The sequence below is a fragment of the Amblyomma americanum genome, chromosome 10, assembly GCF_052857255.1.
Source record: "Amblyomma americanum isolate KBUSLIRL-KWMA chromosome 10, ASM5285725v1, whole genome shotgun sequence".
In the NCBI taxonomy this organism is placed as follows: domain Eukaryota; kingdom Metazoa; phylum Arthropoda; class Arachnida; order Ixodida; family Ixodidae; genus Amblyomma; species Amblyomma americanum.
Window position 1 is genome coordinate 42,390,323 of NC_135506.1, and position 15,853 is coordinate 42,406,175.

The window sequence follows — 15,853 nt, forward strand, 5'->3', positions numbered from 1 at the left end:
GCGGGATTTCTGCTGTTGATTTTCTGCAATTGTAGTTTAAGAATGTGTGGTTTAAGAACATATATATTTACTGATGTGGAAATGTCTAGTCTGAAGCACCAAATATAGGTTCTTCACTTCTAATGGATATAAGAAAGGTTTAAAAAAGATTTGTTTCCAACTCATTCTTGTTTTGATAATATTTTTCAAGTGTACTTGAAATCTATAACAGATCACTGAACACGAAAGCTTCACTTAAGTATCAAGATAGGAGGCGAAAACCTACTCAACCAGACCAATACGTAGAAACCGCACTTCTACTATTACAAGTAGGCGAGGTAAATTACTTCTTGAAAATTGCTACAGCCCAAAGTTTAAGAAGGCATTTGTCACAAGACCATGCTGCTTGTGATACTTCACGGCATGACTGTTTATATAAAGGAGGTCTTCATATGTCTTCCCATTTGTGAAGGCTGCTAAAGACAACATACTAACTTTTGCGCTGTAATGCCCTATTTTGACGCACTTCATCATCCGATTTTATTCGTGTGCTTTACTTTTATGAACTGCTTGCTCAGCTATTATCTAAATATACTTCGTTATCTTTGGCCCAATGTTGAGGCAAGCAATAATAACGGCTACAAAAATTGCTACTCATGAAGCTTGCAATCTTCCTAATAATTAGTACTATGGGAACTAACGGCCAGAATGCAGTTAATTAATGTCACGTATACTGTCTTCATATAGAAATTTTGGCAGATATACTACATTTTGATGTGCTGGAACTCTTTGTGATAATTAAGTGATTGTGTTATTCTTCATTTCAGGCATTAGAAGAAATTTCTGTTGATATTTTCTTGTAGTACTACACAATGAAATAACAATGGCATGCTGCACACGTCGCGCTCTTTCGTGATGGTTACTCAGTGTTTCGAGTTATAATGATCAATGATAGCTTGCTATAAAAATGCTAGACGCTAGGGGTTAAATATTTTGGTGGCAAGCGGTTCATTGTTTTGTGCAATCTGGTAATTCCCGCGTTTATATCGGTATTTTACTGGGAATAAATTTGTGCTCAGGGGCAATACCCTGTTGAGTTGAGTTGAGGTGTTGAATGCTACAGGTGGGGTTAGGCTTGCTTTATCTGCCGGCAATTGCTCCACCGCAGCGTCCCTTCTATATTAACAATGTTGCATCTACCCCGCTATGCGCACAGTCTCCTATAATAGCACACAATCTCTCCCTCAGTCACCATCTATGCACACACTCAATCCACACAGTCCACATCACAGTCCACTCCAGAAGTCACCATCTATGCACATATTCAGTCACAGTAGAACATAAGCCATTGTAGTGCCACAGTCCATACACACATTGACTCCCATTATAACGTAGTTCACTCCGGAAGACACCATCTACGCAAACATTCAATCACAGTAGGCCGTAGTCCTATCCTGCTGTCACCATTTAGAAACAAGATCCGTGTCCTGCAGAAATGTTAAAAGAAAGAGTGAAGCCTCCCTTCTGCATGTCTGGTTTCCACTCGGGTAGATAATGTCCTGAACTGTGCTGTGACGGGTTCCTGTCTTCTTGAAGGAAGCGAACATCACATGCCTTTCCGCGTTGAACTCTGGGCAGTACATAATATAATGTTCGATATCCCCGCGCACACCACATAAAGATCAGAGCGGAGACGATGCTATGCCGGTCTTATGCATCCATGCAGGAGTGCGAGCAGAGGCCGTGCGAATTCGATGTAGAAGAGTCCCCTGAGATCTTCTCAGTCCCTTGGTCACACATTGCTTGCGGGACGCACTCCACAGGGTACTAAAGTGATCGAGCACCGTTTTCCTGCAGAGGCTTTTTCCATCTTCAGGTACTTTTTTGATGGGATAATTGAGAGAGCTTTATGGGCGAGACTGTCTGCCACCTCATTACCGTTGACTCCTATGTGAGAGGGCACCCATTGGAAATGTAGAGTAAAGCCTCTGCTGTGAAAATTCTGCACTAAGCGCAGAGAACTTATAGACGAGGCGTCAGTAGGGAATCCGCGCTCTAACCTCTGAAGGGCAGATTTTGAATCAGTTAGGATGACAACAGGTTGAGCCGGACAAGACCCTAACCTCCGTAAAGCCGCCTCAATAGCAACTCTTTCAGCCGTTGTGGAGGATACGACAGCAGTACAGCGTACGGAGCACTTACAGTCTAAAGAAGGAATGTAAAAAGCCGCTGCGCTAGCTTCTTTGACCATGTCCACAGAACGATCCGTGAAAATTTGAAGATGGCAGGCATACTCTGTTTCCAAATGTTCCAGTACAAACGAACGCGTTGCTGCCAAAGGAGAGCTGCTCTTTGCACTCACATGGGGAATTGTGACCTTACAGTCGAGGGTCGGAAAACACCAGGGGGGTTTCAACCGTTTCCTTTGCCTTCGGACATTAATGCCTAAAGAACTAGGAGTATTGAGTGCCAAGTAAGCCTTCGACTATTATCTCTTGCAGAGCCGCTGGAGAAGGGATCGCCCAGCTACCGTCTCTCCTAGGCGGTCAAGATGCATTAGTAGTCCCAGAGAAGCGTTAAGGCTAAGAGGTTTCGATAGGGACTCATGGAGTACTGCCTTATTCGCAGCCGCCTGGGGAACTCCAATGGCTCTTCTTAGGCCCTTTCTGTGGAACACTTCGAGACGTTCAAGTTGTGATGCCGAGGGGAAAATTAAACGTAATTGATACATTATGCAACTGACCACCAGCGCTTCATGATGTTTGACCATAGAAGAAGGATGCTTTATGCATTGCTCACGTGCAATTCTACGGATCGCATAGAGACGAGAAGATGTAGATGAAACAATCGCGTCTACAGCTTTTCGCCACTGTAGACGGGAGTCAATAATGACACCCAGGAAACGCGTGTAGTTGAATGGACGGATGCAAGTGTGACCGAGGTCTATCTTCAACCGCGCTTGACGTCTTCCTACACTTGGAAACAAAACAAACCCGGATTTTTCGACTGACAGAGACAACCCCACACCTTAAAGGTAAGCTTGTGCCGAATGTAGAGCCTGTCGAGCTATCAGGGCTAATCGCTTGTGTTGGTAGCCATAAATCCAAATACAGATGTCGTCAGCATAAAGTGACATACGCACTTGCCTGCAAATTTTTTTCAACGAATCGGGAAGGCCAGCCATTACGGCGTTAAAGAGCATGGGGGAAAGAACACTTCCTTGAAGCACACCTCGTGATAGAACCCTTTCGGTGCTTAACGTACTCCCTAACCGTACACGAACCACGCGATCACTTATAAACTTGTAAATGAATGTGAACATATGGCCCTGTATGCCCATGCCTTGCAAACTGTTTAGAATTGAGCTCTGAAGCACGCTGTCGTAAGCTTTCGCAACATCAAGAAAAAAGGCTATGGTGGAAAGGCCGAAAGCTCTCAGGTGTTCAATGTGACTGACCAAGTCTAAGACACTATCTTGGGCACTAAGACCTCGGCGGAATCCTGTCATACATGTTGGCAATGCCTTGCTGTCCTCAAGCCACCACGATAAGCGTTCATTTACCAGCTTCTCCATCAAGTTAGCTACACAAGAGGTCAGTGACACAAAGCGATACGAGGCAAGGTCTGTCATGTCTTTGCCAGGCTTCAGTACTGGAACTACATGTGCCACCTTCCATGACGGAGGAACATCGCCAGTCTCCCAAACTCGATTGATGAAGTTGAGGAGCTCCTTTCTTAGTTGCAAGGGCAGATTATTCATCATTTGATTGGTGATGCCGTCGGGACCTGGTGCACACGGGCGCCGCAGGCCACTGAGCGCAGTCTGAAGCTCACGAAGCGTGAACGGGACGTCCATGATTGACCTGGAGGAAGCAGGTGGTGTATATATGTCTATTCCAGAATCAGCGCGTACGAGTGCGTCTGCAAATTCCTCTACCAAGCATGCAATAGGTTTTTCCTTGCGTATTGCAAGAGCTTCAAAAGGCTTCGAAGAGCGAGATTCTCCAGCGAGGCTGCCAATAACTCGCCATATTCTCGTCATCGGCAAGAACGGATTCAAACTAGCACAGAATGAGGCCCATTGCGACCTGTACAGCTTGTTCGTGTGCCGTCTAATAGCAGAATTCAGCCTATTGAAGGTCGTCTTCAGTTGCCTGTCGTCCTTCTTCCGCACGAGTTGGTGCTCCGCCTTTCTTCTCACTGCGCAAAAGTTCCTGAGTTTTAAATCCAGGGCCGGAAAAATGATCAGGTAACTTGACCGCCGTAGTTGCTGCTAGCTTACTAGAAATCATTTTGTCAACATCACCAGAAACACTTTCTAGGTGCTCTCTGTACTTGTCCCAGTTGACCACATTGCTAATTTTAGGACAATGCATAAGAAAGCAGGCAGCAAACACAAAATCGGATAGTGATCACTTCCCACGCGGTCAGGCGCTGTTGACCAACTCGCGCGGACGTCAGGTGAATGCAGTGTCAGGTCTATAGCTGTCGCTGAGGCTGGAAGCCGGAAGAAAGTGGGGCTTCCGTCATTGGCAACACACAGGTCCAAACTGTCAATAACCTCTACGAGTATTCGTCTACGGGAATCTGTGTTCCTGTCATCCCAAGCGGCATGATGGGCGTTGAAATCATCGTAGATGATTCCAGGAGCTGGGAAGCGGTCATAGAGCTGCTGTAGAAACAAATCCAATGCTACCTTGCTCCGCGGAGACACGTACACGGATGCACTAGAAAGGGTTCGAGAGCCCAGCTGTATTCTCACAGCCGCTACCTCAATGTCATCCGTGCAAAGATCGGCAACGCTTAGAGAAGCATGTGGAATTTCCTTTCTTATGTAAAGCGCAGCACTTCCTGCAGGAAAGGACTTTATGCTGCAGTTTTTATGGGCGACATATCCAGTCAAACATCTCCCGCTTGCCAGGCCAGCTTCTGACAGGGCCAATACTGGAACACAAGTCTCTTTCAAGAATAGTTTTAGTTCAGCTAACCGACTTATTATCCCAGCGCAGTTCCACTGCAAAATAAACGGCATTTTTCGGTGCATATGAGATCCACGAGGTTTAACCCCATACATTTTAGTTCGCAAGAAAGTTTGCTGCGAAGGTGGAAATTAGGGACTCAAAAGAAAGCACCAGCTGTAGGAAGTTCTTCAGGTTACCAGGCGCCATCGCTGGAACATGTGAACGCAGGGCCCCAAACAAAACATGAAGAAGGTCAGACATACCTTGATTTTCGAGCTCCTTATTTTGCGCAACGCACTCACAACATCCACAAAAGATGCCGACGAGGACGCACTCTTGGCCGCAGTAGCTGGTTTTTTGTCACTTGTGCATATGAGGGTCCCCACTGCCGTGGAGTCGGGCTGTGATTCGGCCGCTCATGAACATCGACACTTTTTGCAGGAGGTCGAACAGCCGACGCGCGCGCACTGGGCCTTGGCGTCTAGCTGGACTCAGGTCTCTTAGGGACATTGTTGGGCAACGCAACATCAGACTCTAACACTGGGAACTTGTCTAATCCTGGGACAGGCGTCTCAGTCGGTGCGGTTTTTGGACCAGCAGTAAAGGATATCCGACGGTGCAGAGCGCTCACACGGAAGGGGCAGCCTCCGAAACTCGCCGGATGATCGCCGCCGCAATTGACGCAAGCCAAATCTGCCTTGCAGGTTTTAAAGTCGTGGTCGCCTCCGCACCGCTTACAGCGTCGATCCTTTGTGCAAACTTTGGCCACGTGCCCAAACCGCAGGCATCTAAAACACCGTGAGGTGCTTCAGTGATATCTGCAACTGCGTGTTTTGTGAATCCCAGATCAATTTTTTCTGGGTGCTCTGAGTTGGGAGCGAACATCAACACGATATAGTAGGTAGGTTTCGCAGCCCATTTTTTTCCTCGAGACTCCACACGACGCACAAGTCGTTTCACGTGCAGTACACCTTGTGGTTTCAGATAATCAAGTAGGTCGCCTTCTGAGTACCACTTTGGTACACCCTTTATAACACAGGTGTTCTTCATGTAGGTATGGGGCAACCGCATGTTAAGGTTCGTGCCAAAAATCAGAGCTCTGCAGGAGCTTGTTAACCTGCTCTTCCGTCGAGACATCCAGCTGAAGATCCCCGTGCATGGTGAACCGACTTCGAATCGGAGCTGATCCCAGCAGTGATTGAATGGCCGCGAAAAGTAAGATGGGATTATTCTCCCGCAAATCAACCCCCTTTTCTGTGGGCTCAACCACTACCGGGATCCCTACCGTTCGTTGCTTGCGATGACTCACCAACGTGAACCCCTCGCTGTCGACGTCAGCCATATCGGCCACTGACTCGTCACCGTCCACGATCGTTGACTCAGCCCCTCTAAGCGATGAGGTCTCGCTGGACGGGTGGTCGTGTCCATGCTGTGGCCACTCAACAGCCAGCGAAGCCATGGCCGCCTCTTCCGAGCCAGCCTCCTTTGAATGGCGTGGTCCCTTTAGGCTTGCCGGCGCCGGAGCAGCCGTACTTTTCCCGTAGGGACAGTACCACCTTGAAGAAGCTGCCGTCCTCGCATATTCAAATAAAACTAGGTAAATTACTGAAAATTATGTAAATAAACAGAGCTCAGGCGTCAGGCGATCGAACAACGTCTTCGTCTCGGGCAATGCCTTCTCGCCACTGCACAGAATGATGTATTTTTGATCGGTGAGTGGCTTGATGAGGCGACGACAGGTGTGCATTAAAATGCCTGAAGTATGCATAATACATATTCATGTGCAACTTCTGTGCTCAAGCCTACTGGGCAATTAAACATAATGTTGTTACTGCCGCTCAGAGGTTTAGCCAAGAAAGGAACAAGTGCAAACGAGAGTGCTCTTACGCACCGAGAATGTGTTTAAAGAGTTCAGCTAAAGTTACGTGTTTAGTGCTCTATGGAGTCATATTTATTTTTTCTCTATTACAAGCGTTTTCGGATCTGCCTTCCAGGTACCTTTCACAGCACCTCCTCTAAGTTGCTTCTTCTACAAAGATATATGCATCTTTTTGACTGAATTGGGCACTGCTCTGGGTGCGTAAGCATCATGTCTTGTGGGTGTTATTTCTGTTCGTGATATTCGTATCCTGCTGCGATATGCTAAAGAGACACACAAAATCTTGGCCCCTCAAAAATAGGGGCAATGATTTTGCAATTTAAAAGACACAGTGCAGCCAGCTATATGCTCACGGCTCTTTTATTATCAAGCTATTGAAAGATATTCTGTCATCAGATCTGTAATTACCAATATTAAAGTGCAGTATGACAATGGATATTAATAACACTTATGAGATGAGCCCTATAATGTCAACATATGCTGGGAAACATAGTTCGATAATTTGGTTTCAAAAATAAATGCCATGCCAATGGTTCAAGAAAAAGCGACTAGAACCGAAAAATAAAGCTGTCATATGGGATAGACTCTCGGTTTGAGCAAGTACTTTACATATTAATTTTGTCTCTGTGCGTAGAGAATATGCGGTTTCCTTGACAGCCAGCAGTGACATAAATGCCAGAAAACAAAGCTTAAAATTCGCACACAAAGGAGCTTGTAGCTACAAATTAGCTAACCGGCAGTGCATTGACATTAGCAGGAAGAAGTCGCACAAACTGTTTGATGCAGCTTTGCTTGCACGATGGGTCCTGTCATCCAGGCAGCATGGCTGTCAAAACTACTGTGTCTGCATTAGAAACGTCTTAAAACTAATTGTTGTTGCCTGCTTCGGGAATGAGGATAAAATCTAATGCGGAAAGTAGATGCAGAAGTGATGGTGACATCATACCTGCCGGTCAAGTAGCTTTCCCGTACCTGTGTCTTGACTTCTTGTTCCTTTCTTTCACTATATGTTAAGACATTAGCCTCCCTGTCCTCACGTCTGTATTCGAAAGAGAGCCCTTCTGCGGCTGGAAACAGTGTGCACGCATATTCAGGAAAGCCACGGTACCTCAAAAATACGAACACGCACGTAGTGCGGGAACGAGACGACCGCTCACTACATCCTGTGTGCCTCACTACGTCCGTGTTCGTACATTTCCACTGTGTACTCCGGAATATGCACCAACACGCACAACTACGCGTATTGAACAGTGCGTATTCCTTGTCGTTTTACGCCATCTCTCGATTTCGCACTTACTAGAACGCATGCGTGCAAACGTTTCACAGTCACAAAATACAAAAATCCCATAAATCCTGCCGAGTGTCGGTAATTACCATCAAATCATGAGATGCATTTTTTTCGAACGGGTTACAGTGGACAGATAATAAAGCATATTTGCAGACTGATTGTGACAATGCCTTTAACGAAAATGGCGTAGGTGGTAGGAGGGCGCTTGTTGGACAATAGTCACTCTTAACTAGGCACTCCAGCAATAGCAGTGTCTCTCTTTAACCATAATAATATTCAGACTTGTAAGCAATATTTAACCTTTCCAGTACAGCAACAAACCAACTAATGTGGGAACACGTTCTCTTCTCACAGTTGCCTGAAAAGTTATGCTATTGGTCAGAAGCAGAGGTCCCAAAATGTTAGCTTCCATTTCGTGGAATGGTTATCTTTAACATCCATGAAAGTGCCGCTTTAGGAGAGGGGAGAACACTTGATAATACCGAAAAAATCTGAAGCACTAGCAAAATTAGGAGAGATGATTTATATACAGTGTTTGGAGGCAGGGACGTATTCTGCAATCATGGCTAAAAAACGCGAAAACTAATTGTAGCATTTTAATAAACAACTCTGCAACTGAGAGTACCCGCAAACTGTTTCAATTGAAATGGCCGCAGCAGTTAGATCATGAAGGTTCAGTAAAAGGTAACAAGAGAAGGCTGTCCTTGTCATAGCGTCCAGACATACAACCATAGAGAGGTTGGAGGAAATCTCTACTTACGAATATAATAGGCAGTGAACAAAGTAAAAATGCAGCTAGTGCACTATACTGATAGGCAACTTTATTGGGAGCGCAGATATCAAGCATGCGGTAAAGAGGTATAACAAACGTGCAATTAATAATAAGAGAGCTGTTAGTACAATTCACAGGAAAAACGCAAGCAAGAAACTTCAGGCGGCACTTCAGCTCCGGCTTAGGGATTTTACTGAATAGCGTTACGGGGTCCTTTCGTTGGCCTGGGGTCTTCTTTCTGCATAGATCCGGAAATACAGATACTGTTCTTCTTATCACTATCCCATACCGCTTGCCTTCCCTTGTGAGGAGAGTACACCGCGATATAATTAGAGATTCGTCCCGCAAAAGTACTCCTCTGTCGCCTACGTTCTGCCGACATTCCTATGCATGCGTAATTAGTCATTCTCTACTTTACAATCATACATCCTAGGTAGTCTTCATAGCCTTCTTGGTGCTGGGGTGCCCCAGTTGAGCTATGCGCCACTGGCCCGGCAGGTCCAGTTGAAAACACAGCGATCGATGGGGCTTGCGAGACGCAGGATGCTCGTCCCAAGAAATCTCTCCACCAATCGTTAAACGCCACCAGCCACGGTGAGCAGTTTGCTTACTATCCGGTGGGCAGGTTTCCACCGCCAGTGGTGGCCAGGTTGTGATCACGTCACAAGGTTACGGGAGGTATGTGGCAGTTGGGCCACCAGCTTTTCCGCCCTCAACTCCGCCCACGATGCCGACAACGCCAACAACTACGGGTTTTCAGCAGGAAACGAGCCTTAGCGCTCTCACGTTAAACCGTTATATCCTAACTGAAATCGACAAAAGGCGATGTGCTTGGCTAAGGAGCCTGATTTAAATATCATATAATCGATGACCATTTTGGTGAAGGATGGAAGCCTAAGAATAGAAAAATACCGCATTCGAGCCAGAGGGGTTCACACATGATATTATATAATTTGGTGAGATGGAGTGGCTGCAGGTGGCCCGGGAGATGTCTGGAACAGGTTATTAGGAGCTTTTTGTTGTCATACAGTGGGCGCAGCGTTAGTTGTAACTATTAAGATGATTGTATAGGCTAAAATTTTTTCTGACTGCGTTTCTTATACTTTCTCCTTTGGCCTCAGAATTGCTGACATGCTCAGTATAATGACCACAATTATTGCTTTCTTGACAACAGGCGTGGCTGTCATCAGGAACACTCAGGGCTATGCGTCATATATACGGCCGGAGGGATAATTAAATCACAGAATAAAATTGGCCCGTACCAATCAAATGGCTAGCCTACCTGTGCCTGGTAACGAGCCTCTGCGCAATGTGCACATTTTAAAATGCGCAGTGCTGTCTGCTCGTTTGGACGCTTGTTCTTACAGATCCCTGATGGAACTTTGAGATACTACATCGAGTTCACTTACAGAGGCTTTTAACATCAAGAGACCCGCAGTCTGCATGGTGGGCCTTTACTTTTTTAAACGTGTAGTGTAAATAAATTATTCCTTAGGCAATCGCAAAGGCTAATTTCTGTCGGGAAACCCTAAGTGTCCAGTTGACAATTTGCAGTGTAAGCCCAGCATAGGTTATCCGTGGTTGATAATTCGCTTTGTGTGTGCTTGTAACATCTACTGGGTTTATATTTTTTTGTGCGGAACGCTGAATACATGTGGTAAGCATTCAGGGATAAATTAAACACTAGCACATCAAGTGTCTCAGCACTACCCTTGAAACAAATAGAGTTGGCGGCTGCCCTGAGCAAGGGAACGTGCGAATGAGTTCAGTAAGATAGGAATGAAATTCGAGTTACGAATTTGAACAATTGTTCACTTCAAAAGCCATTGCGACTCACTTTTTCAGAACAATTCCTATCGGAGGTTAATTCATTTCTTTGCGGAACTTCACAAGGAATAGCTCTTTGTTTCAGTGAGTAAGTGATTGCTAGATGCACCTTATACTACATGCAGATTGCAACCTAGTTTGTAAATTTTTGTTAAACAGCTTATGATCGCATTGCTTCTAAGCAGGTGGCTAGCGTTAGGCTGCCTGTTTGCATGTAAATTGTACTATTGCAGTGCATCAAATATCAACTTCCAGGAAACAATTCTTGTGAAGCTTCATATGAGCAATAAGCAAGGTGTAATTCAGGGCCATGCCGAATTTCAAAATTTATCTTTTTGAGCCTCCTATTTCCTTCTCTTTCTACAGAGCCAATTGGCTCAGTATATACTAAAGGTTTTTGCTTATTTCACACTGCACCGCTTTCTTAAATATGGTATAAGGAGAGCTTTATCATTTTTACGGTGATTTAAGCATAAAAAGGTATTGTTCGTGGGTGTGTGGTTCATACAGCCGAAGAATATTCACGGCATTTTGAGGAGCAGATAGCCGCATTTACTTATTTTTTGGGCAGATGTGTAGATCTACTAATTGCTGAACGTGGCTGTGAGAGGTAAATATTGTGTGCAGTTGTTCCTTTTTGTGTGCACATTTCGGCACCCAATCAATATAGTCCATCTATCGCATCATCCGCAATAACAAATCACGAAAGAAAATAACATTTTTTATTCAACACTAGTGCATATTTTGCTTTAGCACATAGCGCTGGGCAGGTACGTGGAAGCTAGCCAAAGCGTTTGTTGTTCAAAGTGCATTATCCTAGTCGCCATTATCGTTAAGTACCAGTCATTTCCTTAACGCCACGTTTGAACCATGCATTTATTATGCTGTAGTCGTGGAAAATATTGTGTTCACATTTGGGGTTTATGTAAAATCTTTCGCTTACAGAAATTCGTCATCAGGATTGAGCAGCTATGTAATGTACAGGATACTTCACCATGACAGTTTTTTTTTTCTCTGCCACCATTTTTAGTTTTCTCAATGTTCTTTTTTTTCATTTTCAGAACCCAGCTACTTCTTACGCCATGTCTCCTCACGAATCAAGGCGCAGTTTTCCCATTCATTCCTGTTCATGAAAAACCTCTTCGCTTTAGGAATAAACCTCTTCACAGCATTCTGAGTGTTTATAGGCCTGGCATAAAATAAGTCATGCTGCAAGGGTATCATGGTCATCGATTTATTAAGAACCATTTCATCCAGAAAAAGCTGCCTGTTCATTCATTCTGTACATGGCCCTCCGTCATAGACAAATGTTTCCGGGATGCGTATTTGGGGAAAAAATATTAGTTTCCCGCTAGTCAGGCAACTGGTATTTTTCGAGAAGAAGAAACACGTATGACCCCTCGTGGCTTATTGATTTGTATTTAACTGCTGTGTCCGGCCGCACAGAACCACCGCGACGTGTCCGCGTGTATATATCTAGTTGTATAGTATAGCTTCTAACAACGGAAATGGAACAAAAACTGTGCTTGCATTATGTCATGAAGATCAAAGTTAACATGTTACATTAAGCAGTTGGCTACATTGCATCAAAAAAAAACTATATCAAGAATCCATAATAAATCTGATTTATAGCCCTTTTGAAATGTAAACAGCTGAATTCCCTAACATCTAAGCCATATTTAGTAGTGCCTTGCAGCGTGCCTAGACGCCCTAACATTCGGGTTGGTCAGGAATAAAATTCCTCTACCTTCAAGCCATGCACTACAAGCCGGAGAAGCAATATTTTGGCCTATAAACATGTGAAAAAGGCTGTACTTGCATTATGTGGCAGCGTGGACAGTCGAACGACAAATAGGAAAAGCAACGTGGTTTTTACCCTATAAATCGTCACTCTATTTTCTCTCTGCTCTGCGCTACAGTAGGCAATTCAGTCAGTCTTCCTGCATTTAGTTCAGACAGCTTCCTTCTAATAACATCAGCTCCGTCTTTTTTTAGAGTTCGTCAGTCGTCTTTCTATGCTTCAACATGGAGGAGTTCCTGGCATTTATACTTGTTGTGCACAAAATAAACAAAAACAACTCAAAATGATGACGGAGTTGAGACATATGGGATTTCAAGTACAAAATACACTTCTACAAAGTTCTTCAGGAATTCAGCTATTTATTTTTTATCAATTCACAAGTCCTTTTTGTTGTTTAGATGCCATGGGAAGTTTTTTTAGCATTACTCTACACTTTGTAATAAAGTGAAACTAATTTCTTGCCTTTCCTTCAAGCACAATGTCCATACTCTCACCGAGTCGTTTTCCTTTGGTTGCAGTGCCTGTAGTAACGGCAATACCACATTGAGTCGGTCTTTGTGTTAAGGTTCCAGCCACTATATTTTAGTTAGACTGAAATGCAGTACACGTGTGTGCCTTTTATTTTGTACTCTTTAATTTACCTTTCGCGTTATCATTCCATGTTCAAGCTGTATTCTTCTGCTCAGAAAGGTTATCTAGAGCGGAGGCCTGCAGATACATACTGTCTTAAGAGTGTTTTACGGTGCTTCTTATCTGTGAGGGCATGTACATCTCAATATATATTTTTCGTTGTTTCTAAATTGGATTGCTTTTCCGCTTCGAAGAAGTACGCAAGTTATAGTTAGCTTGAATGCCTGTGAGACCTGTTAAACTTAATTTTACATTTAGTGCGCTCCTTTAAACTATCTATGTTTGGTATTTGTATTCCTGATCATTTTTAATTCACGGTACGAGAAATTAGACTCCGATTTTATTGAAAATGGTATGGCCATAGCTATCTGCAAAAATTAGCCTGAACTGTAATGAATAAGCGCCGAACTCACCTCAGCATTGGTTATCGTGATTATCTGTTAGGTTACTGTGGTTAGTTTCAGGCGTGCATTTCAACTTTCCTTTTTCTTGTAACACTCCAAATGTTTGTTCCCCAGATTTTTTGAAGAACGTCAATCTTGGATATCTTTAGTTTTTTTACATTTCTCGTATGCTTCAATTTATTTGTGTAAAATAAGCTTCACACGCTGTACATACGCAACCTTTTAAAAGTAGCCGATGGGACTGGTTCAGCTGTGAGAATCACTTAGTATTTCAGTGACAATCCACTTCTGGCTGAGGCAGCGACTGTGCCAGCCGCACACCTGGCTTACAAATGTCAGAATCCCAACCAGTCAGGCGACTTTTAAAAACCCTGAACAGCCTACGCATGCTTATAGCAGCACAGCTAAGGCCAGGAAAATAAACAACGTGCGAAAATATGACCTTAAATCAGATCGCTTTGCTTCCGGAACTTATAACACTATGGAACAAAAGTTGGTGAAATGGCCTTTGCAGTTGTACTCGCAGACAATCCATGCAGCTAATTTATTTATCCTCTCGGCAACAGCAGCAGACCTCAGACAGTATGCAGTATGTCCACATAAGCTCCAGGAACTAGGTATGGTAATGAATAAACAGGAAAAAAAATTATCCCAGAGCCGCCACATAAAAGGAGCGCCTAAAAAGCAATATGGCTGCATTTTTACTGCCAAGTTTGTCCCTCAGCTTGGTCAAATAAGCCGTCAAGATTATGTGGCTTGGGTTCTTTGCTTACTCTTTTATGGGGTCTATGCATACGGTGTCATTAAAACCCCATGCACAGGCTGCCGCAATGAATCTGCATTATAATAGCTCAAGCCCTTGCTCTTCTGCACAACTGTAGCCGATCTAACAAAAACAAAATATCATTTCAAGCAAACAGGATTTCTGAAACAAATTGCTGCAAACAGCCTGCACTTAGACAAGAAATCGTGAAGTGAACGAAAAACAGTATCACCTGTGAAGAGTGTTTTCCAAATGTTGGGAAGTTGAGCAGAACACGCGGTCATCAGCAAACCACTTCTGAGCAGCCTGTGCCCAAAATTGATTATGCAAAGTGAAGTAGGGGCAATGCCACGTCTACAGGGTACAATGGTTTACCGAAAAATCAGGGATCCCTACCTGCCATGGGACCACTTCCTTACATCGTCAAACAGACAGCACACATACATAGCAGCACCACTCAGTAGACCACCTCAGTGCCGGAGCTCTCAATAGTGTTGAACAAAAGCTTCATAAGTCCCTGCAATACTGCGCCCGGATTGTCACTATTCCGCCAGCTCTTGCATTTGTTCACTGGGTTCGTAACCAAATGGAGACTTAAGGCAAAACACGTAGTTAGCTTAAGCTTTAGCATCTAGGCATATAAAATGTTAAGCAGTAGATAACACAGCTCAGGACAGCCCTGAACAAATAAACTGAAATCAGGTAATCCTGACAGTTAATCGACAAAGTATTTTACCATATTTTCATCATGACCTCCCACAAACAAGCCATTAACGATATAGTGCTTGAGTTTTTCTTGCTGGGTTTATGCACCCAGAAAGTGAATTCAACCAGACAAGTGCAACTAAAGCCTTATGGTTACTTGTAACTTATATACGGCAGGGTTTAACGTGCCTTAATGAAACACGGGCAACGAGGGACGCCATGAATTATATAAGCTTCCGGGTCAATTCGAAGGACTATGGTTTTTTTAATAATAATTGGTTTTTTGGGGGAAAGGCAATGGCGCAGTATCTGTCTCATATATCGTTGGACACCTGAACCGCGCCGTAAGGGAAGGAATAAAGGAGGGAGTTAAAGAAGAAAGGAAGAAGAGGTGCCGTAGTGGAGTGCTCCGGAATAATTTCGACCACCTGGGGATCTTTAACGTGCACTGACATCGCACAGCACACGGGCGCCTTAGCGTTTTTCCTCCATAAAAAAAAAACGCTAAGGCGCCCGTGTGCTGTGCGATGTCAGTGCACGTTAAAGATCCCCAGGTGCTTTTAACGGCCGCCGCCCCAGGGCATCGAATAATAGCGACCTTGGGATTGGCAGCTCAAGGGAAAGGCACAGAGCAGTCACAACGGGTTTCATGATCACTCCATGAGAATGAGTAGTGCACCTTCCACTCATCAATTATACGCACAACCAAACCCTTCTAACCACGAGTGTCACCGATGGCAGTCAAAGCAAGTTGAATTGCAACACTCATGTGGCCTGATGAGAGTTGCCTCAATAAGCCACACTGAAAGGGCACAAAATAAAGAACTTGGATTCATCTCAAGCG